The sequence below is a fragment of the Hesperophylax consimilis genome, chromosome 15, assembly GCF_061612785.1.
Source record: "Hesperophylax consimilis isolate HC1 chromosome 15, BYU_Hcon_1.0, whole genome shotgun sequence".
Lineage (NCBI taxonomy): Eukaryota > Metazoa > Arthropoda > Insecta > Trichoptera > Limnephilidae > Hesperophylax > Hesperophylax consimilis.
Window position 1 is genome coordinate 19,612,428 of NC_142850.1, and position 7,797 is coordinate 19,620,224.

A 7,797-nucleotide genomic window follows, 5' to 3' on the forward strand; every position below is an offset into this window, starting at 1 on the left:
ACTTGTTTTATTATAGGTATAGATTTAAAACTCTAAAAACAAGGTTGGTAGATCGAGGTATTAGGTCTTTATTATACGATTGATTAGATATCTAAGTCCACTCTGCTGGATCCCGCAAATACCTGGATCCAGCGGGACTAAGATTGTTCAGTCTCGCAAATACCTGGATTGACATTTTCTTGCGGGATTGCATTCCCTACGTCCAACAGATGGAGATGTTTTTCGAAAAAAGCATGTTTGTCGTGGTAGAGATTTAAGATTATTATTTATATAGATAGATTGTGAGCTCATGCTGACAAGCTATTTGCAATAGCTTAACAGGTTGGTACAAATTATCACGAATAAAAGTTAATAATATATTTATAATTTATTTATTTATTTTATTTTTTTGTGAAAAATCACTTCAAGGCATCTTTTCTACATACAACCTCAAAATATAATTATGTAGGTTTTAGGCACCCATTTGAAACAAAAAACCGAATAGTTACTATTCGAGGTTTTGCACGTCAAGTTATTCCAAAAATAAAATATTCATCCTAGCAGAAAAATCAATAGATGTCGCACATTAAAATAAAAACGGATATATTTATACAAGACTCTAGATTGCATTTAGTTATCGTCGTCTTTATGATATTTGAGGGATTTTTATGAATTTCAATTGCCGTAATAAGGCGTGCTATGTTGCGTGATTTGTTCCTGAAATTCTGGGAAGACCTAAAACACATAGAGCATATGAACATTAGTCCACAACCTAATTAAACATACAATGCCAGCGCCTTCGAACAGTGCAAATACTCGCTATTCGTTATCTTAGATTGCCTGTATAAATATTTTTTGCACAAACATTGACAATGATTACGAGAAAACTGCACGAAATGTAGGTACCTAGATATTCTGGTAGATAGGATACCGTCCGACATTATTTAATAGTAAAAAAAACACCGAGATGTTTCATAGTAAATAAAGATGGCGGTGCTCATAGGCACATATGTGAAAAGAACAATGGGCCAGGCGGTCAGAGTACATGTTTTATACTAACGACCCAAACAATTTTCGGAATTTAATTATAAGTACCTACTTTCTGAAAGGAGGTGAACATTCTACACATCGCATCGATGATGTTTTATTTTTTAACGGCAGTTTTTTTGATTATAGAGTTTACAGGGAAGGAACAAGGAAGTGGTCAGAATAAACTAGAAATATTTACAAGGTGACGTGAAAACGGCGTCCTTCGTGGTTATGAACAGGACCGTTAAGGTGCCCATGGATATACTGAGTTTAGGGGCCCCCTTTGAAAGCCGTACACCCACAGGAAAACAACAAACCACAATTTGTTTCTATAATCTTACTGAAGGGGTTCGTGCAAGACAAGTGCTATGGCCACCTAATCGTGATTTGGAGATATATGAGCATTTAAACGTTTAAAATTAATTAACAAAATTTAAAACCGCTACTATGAAATTTACGTCTAAAAATATTATTTTACATTTGGACGAAACATTTTTATGTGTATATTACCTAGATAGATAAAAAAAATACCTTGAAAAGAATTGCGAATACCGCACAATAGTCCCAACTCCTCAACAACCTCGGAGCCTAAGGAACTATGGCATCCCCAACTGGAGTAATTAATGAGAGTGAAGAGAGTAGAAAACCAGTTTTAACATTCTCGAAAACACGGAAAAGCGCCGCAGGCGAAATAATCTCTAGGACGAAGCGCAAACCAATAAGTGCGCTCCATTTATATTTTTCGGAGAGTCAGTGTTATATAAATATTTTAGTATTGTTTAAAACCGAAATCTTTTAAAGATTGCAGCTTATCCGTGACCATGTGGACAAATGCGTTAAATTTCCACCCACGAGTCGCGAGTTCTAGCTACGTCCTCCATCATTGCACAAGCAACATTTTCCGCTTCCATAAATATGTGAAACATTTTTTTTCGTACTAACTATGTCCTCAATGTAGATCATTTTGGCACCTAGCCGGGCCCCCTCCGACATGTGGCCGTATGGAAAATTTGATATATTATTTTCCTAAATAATAATAATATTTGGATGATTTGTATAACGCCGTTTTTGTGCAAAATCACCTCAAGGGCGCTGTACAAATATATAATACATTTCTACAATGATCAATGTTATTACTATGTAAGGAGATAATATAGTAAAGTGGGTGAATATGGCACCATGGGTAATATGCCGCACTTAGATGTTAGTCCTTCTAGTTTCAAGTCCAATACAAAGATGGCTCCACGAGTCATTGCAACTTGTCAGTCATTGTCAGTCGTCCATCATAGCAAGCGTGTTGTAGTTGTCGTCGTGTCAAGAGCAGGATTTATTGTAAAAAAATTAAAAAATACAAGGTATGTGCCGAAATAATTACTTTGAAATATTTTAGAAGCCCATCTTCAACTGTGTGTTAAATAAAACCCCCGTTTTGTATCATGATTGCCGTTATATTGTTCGATTACATAGTTCAAGCCGTCTCGATGTGCTTGCCGGCCAGCCGCCATTTCTGATTTATTTGTTCGGTCGGTGCATGTGCGAATTTATATGTGTAGTGGGGTAATATGCCTCACTGAGGCTGGGTAATATGCCGCGCGCGGCATATTACCCCACATTAAATATTCACTTTGTTGCGCTTATTTTTGTAGGACGAAATAAGAAGTATGTATCTTGTTTGTTATAGATGCCACGTAATTACGTAAAAAAGAATTTGCGGGCGCAGTGGAGTCTCGAAAACCTGAAAGCGGCCATTGCAGCTATAACGAATAAAACTGGGTCTTTTCGAGAGATATCAAGAATTTACAACGTTCCAGTCCGGACTCTTAAGCGCAAAATGAAGGAAACAAACATTACGAAAGTAAAGCTTGGCAGAAAATGTGTTTTAGGGGAAGAAAATGAAGAAAATCTTGTGTCGTACTAATAATAATAATAATAATAATAATAATTGGATAATTTGTATAGCGCCGTTTTTGTGAAAAATCACCTCAAGGGCGCTGTACAATTTATTTCCTAGGATCTACATTTGTTATTTAGACCAACTGTGCCAGCACGAGGTTCGTCATCCGTTCAGGCATGTGTCTGCCGCCAATATAGCGCTGACATGTATCTGCTGCCAATAAAGAGCGCTGACACAACATCCTCACATAGACAACAAACCTTGGCAGCACCGCTGTGACGCTCGACGAAGACAGAAGATGGAGACTCTGCTGCAAGAGTCCTAGGTAGCGAAGGAACTGTACCAGCTGCTGCAGGGAGAGAGACTACCCCGTCCACCAACTGTGCCAGCACGAGGCTCGTCATCCGTTCAGGCATGTGTCCGCCGCTAATATAGCGCTGACATGTGTCTGCTGCCAATAAAGAGCGCCGACACAATATCCTCACATAGATAACAGACCTTGGCAGCACCGCTGTGCAAAATCACCTCATCCTAGTTTACCTTAGTCTCTCCAGTCACCTCCCAGCCTTTCATGCCACCTAGTGCATCCTCTCGACCCTTTCAGACTCCTTCCTGGCTCCAATACATTCTTTCTATTGTCGTGATCCGACGATTTCACACCTCTGTCTCAGACCCTTAGGGCTCGCTTATCGCAGGCTATCATAAGCAAAATCTTGAACCAAAGTCAAAGTGAAATTTATGAGTGTCATCTGTAACAAAATACATAAACAAAAACAGAAAATAAAAACAAAGACAAAAACTTTAAACAAAATATGGCTTATCTGTCCTCCATGCAGACATCCTCGGTTGAAAAGGTCCCGTAATTCCCAACACCACTTGACACTTGAGTCAGGTATAAAATCTTCGACTGCATTGAGAAATCTTCATTAATCCCTTGGGACCTTCTAAGACCCAAACAGTCCCAAATGCCGTGCGCGCATTATACTCTCCTAAGACCATATTTGTCCCAGAACGACCGCACATTATAAAAATGCATCTATCTCTCTTCCTCTCATCTAAAAATTAATTATTTCTTTTATGTTAGAAAGAGAACGAAATAGTGCTTGTTATTGTATTTGATAAAATGGAAGCTTGTAGAAGGTTCGATCCGTGCAAATCAACAACGTCTCAAGGGTTAAGAAATTGGAAAAAAGTAACTTCCCAGCCACCATGCGTGACATACAGAGATTGGCCTACAGTTTTGTTATCAAAAATGGCATAAAAAATAATTTTAATGCTACTAAAGAGGAAGCGGGTTATGATTGGATGATCCGTTTCCTTAAAAGACACCCAGATATTTCTATACGCAAGGCACAAGGGTTATCCGTAGCTCGGATGAAAGGAATGAATAGGACAGAAGTTAACGACTACTTTGATATTTTAACGAAGGCCTTCGAAGAACATGGGTTGTATAACTCTCCAAGAAAAATCTATAATAATAATAATAATAATAATAAATTCTTTATTCCAGGATGTGGGGAGGTTAGTGCAATCCCACACATCCCATAGAGGATATAATTACATATAGTATTTACATATAGTAAAATAAATAAAAATAAAAATAAAAAGATTAAAAATTAAATTAAACATGAAATTAAACCAGAGAAGCACGGGAATCCATCGGATCTAAGATTGTGGGAGCAAGTATCTTTCTCCAATGGTCTTCAATGCTCGATCCTGAAGTCAGACGGGATTCTATCATAAGAGTGTTTCTGGAATGGTTTATCCTTCCCCTCAGTCCTGCAATCCTGGTTCTTAACAGAGCTGCAAATCCTGGAACTCGCCCTTCTGTAAACATCGAGGAGGCACTGCAGTGCCTGGGGAGTCCGAACATCAATCTGTAAGCGTTGTTATATTGCACCCGAAGCCTTTCCATTGTTCTTTTCTTGAAATTAGCCCAGAGCTCGCATGTGTACAGGGTGGTGCAAAAGGCTAAGAAGAGCGTCCTTTTCACTCGTGGACTACAGAGCCCAAATCTTCTACTGAGCATGTTACATTTAATACTCAGTACACGCCTCTGCCTGTCAATATCTTCATCATCCGTTAACTTGTTGTTGATGACATGTCCTAGATATTTTGTGGTTTCTACTGTTTTCAGAATCTCACCATTCAAAAAGACGGGGGGAATGTTTTTTGGGCCTTCCCCGTGTTTTATGACCAACAGTGCTGTTTTTTTCGCATTATAGATCATGTTGGTTTCGTGAGCAAATTCTTCACAGATTTTCAGGAGAATTCTCAATCCCCGTATTGACGGTGCCATCAGAACCATGTCATCTGCGTAGCTCATATTATTAACACATAGACCTCCAATGTGGCAGCCCACTCCAGCATTGTTTAATCTGTGGGTTAATTCGTCCATGTATAGATTAAACAGTACTGGGGACATACATCCTCCCTGTCTGACCCCGCTTTTCAAGAAATAGGGTTCTGAGAATCCGTCTTTCCACTTTACAAGGTTTTCTTGCTGACGGTGCCATGATTCGAGAATTTTTACCACTTTCCATGGTATCCCTCTTTCCTTTAGTTTTTTCCATAATAAGGGGTGGGAAACTCTGTCGAATGCCTTACTAAGGTCCAGAAAGCATGCATAAGTTGTTGTTTTCTTCTTCCTGTAGTATTCTAACGTTCTTTTTACGCAAAATATAGCTGAGTCAGTAGAGCATTCTCTCTTGAAACCCATCTGATTATCTTTCGTTGTCATATGGTATCCGACTTGATCTAAGAGAACTCGTTCAAATATTCTAGCGATGGCCGTGGCGATGGATATCGGTCTGTAGTTTTCCTGTAAAGTTATGTCTGCCAGTTTGGATTTTATTATCGGTATAATAATTGTCTTTGTCATGTCTTTGGGTAGATAGCCACTCTTTATGATGTCGGTGAACAGTGTTGCCAGAAGTCCCATAATCGCTGCCCCTGCATGTTTGACGTGTTCGGTGCTTAAACCATCATGCCCTGCAGACGTTCCAGATTTCATATTACTAATGGCCGATTTTATCATGTTAGTTGTGATGGTGAGATCGATATCATCATAAGCCGTTAAATGTGATTCACTTGAGTCAATAGTCGGTGTGGTAGTTGCAAAATGTTCTTTAAAAATGTTTGCAATTACTTCTGGATTCGTCTCTCCGTGTATGTTGCACGAGATTTTACAACGCATGTTTAACAGTTTATTTGACTTGTTCCAAAATTTTTTGAAGTCACGATTATCTAGATCCCCTGCTATTTTGTCCATCTGGAGTTGAGTCGAGTTATTTTGGCATTGTTTTAGTGCTGTTTTAAAGGCAGTACGCTTTGCCCTTCTATCCTCTGCGACAGGACCCTCGCCTGGTCTCCCGTTAGTTATCCAAGTGAGCATCGCTTGTCTGGATTCATCGTATTTATCCGCTACAAATTCATTCCACCCACATACTTGCTTATGTTTTTGGATAGTACGCTTAGTAAACACAGAAATGGCACTGCTACGTAGAGCATTTACTATACTGCCGTATAGGTATTTTATTTTGGCGTGTGTAGGGTTGCCACCATCCTCAGTAAATGTTTTATTTGACTTGATTTTGACGAGATAGGTTTGCGAGTAAGAGTTATATTTTCCGATATCGAGTATATTATTCGGATTCCATAGTGCTGGATCCCTCAACTCAGATGTAAACACTTCCGTTGTTGCTATTCCATCTGTTTGTAAGATCAGCTCGAGAGGCCGGTGATCTGTCCAATCAATATCGTAATATATTTTCATATCAACAATTTGCTTCAAAATATTTTTCGTTACCAGACAATGGTCTAACCACCTGGTAGAGCTGTGTGCGTCACTGATATAGGTGTAAGAATCCGCAGGTAATAATTCGATGTCGGCACATACGTATTCAAATTCTTGACAGAAAGAGATTAGCTCCAATCCAAAGAGTGAGTCGGGATTAGCGTTGAAATCTCCAATAATAATTGTGTTAATGTAATTTTTATCGTCAATTATTGCTTGTAGGGAGGCAAGGCAGTTAGAATATTCCTCAAAGTTGTCAGTTGAACAAGTTGGCATGTAGATTGTAAAAATACTTAATGTTTCAGTAATCAAACTAACCTCGAGTCCGGCCATCCGACAGTTATGCATTGGGATTGCGGCAACCCTTAAATTTTGTCTGTAGAGTATCCCCACTCCACCGTACGGTCTTCCCAGGAGTGGCCCATCGGCGATATTAACGGCAGAGGTTCCCAAGCTGTTGAAATCCGGGTGTATATGTGATAGGAAGTCAATATCTGTAGGGAGTAACCACGTTTCTTGAACTAATATAATATCGTGTAATTCGCAAAGATCATGTATAAATTTTACAGAACTGCGAACCGATCTGCAGTTCACGGATATAATTCTTAAATTGTTATTTGTCATTTTGATGTTTGGTTAATATGCGCGATTCAATAAATCTTCGGAATACAATTCCCTCCGGCCAGAGTTCTTCTGCCAGGAATCTCTTTACTTCGATCGCTTTGACAGAAAGTTTAAAGCTGTTAAAAGGCGTAGGGCGGAAAGGCTTGATTTTTTCAATCTTGGTACCTTCCAAACCCTTTTCTGCTAGGTAAGCATTGATGTCTTCCTCGGTGGTTTCCACGGTAAACCGCGAAATGTAAACCGTTGAGATTAAGTCGGCCGACTTTAATATTGTTGACGTTGCTTTACCTCTCAAGTTTCGGTTAGCTTTCCGCGTTACTAAAGTATATCCGTTTTCGCCCGTCGCGGAAGGCCGGGGTTCGGGCCGCGGGCCGTGCTCGCGCGTTCTCTGTTTGTTGTTTTCGGGCCGTTCGAAGTGCAAACTCGGTCGATCACAGCGATCACTGTTTCTACGCTCGGTGCGTTCTTGAGTATT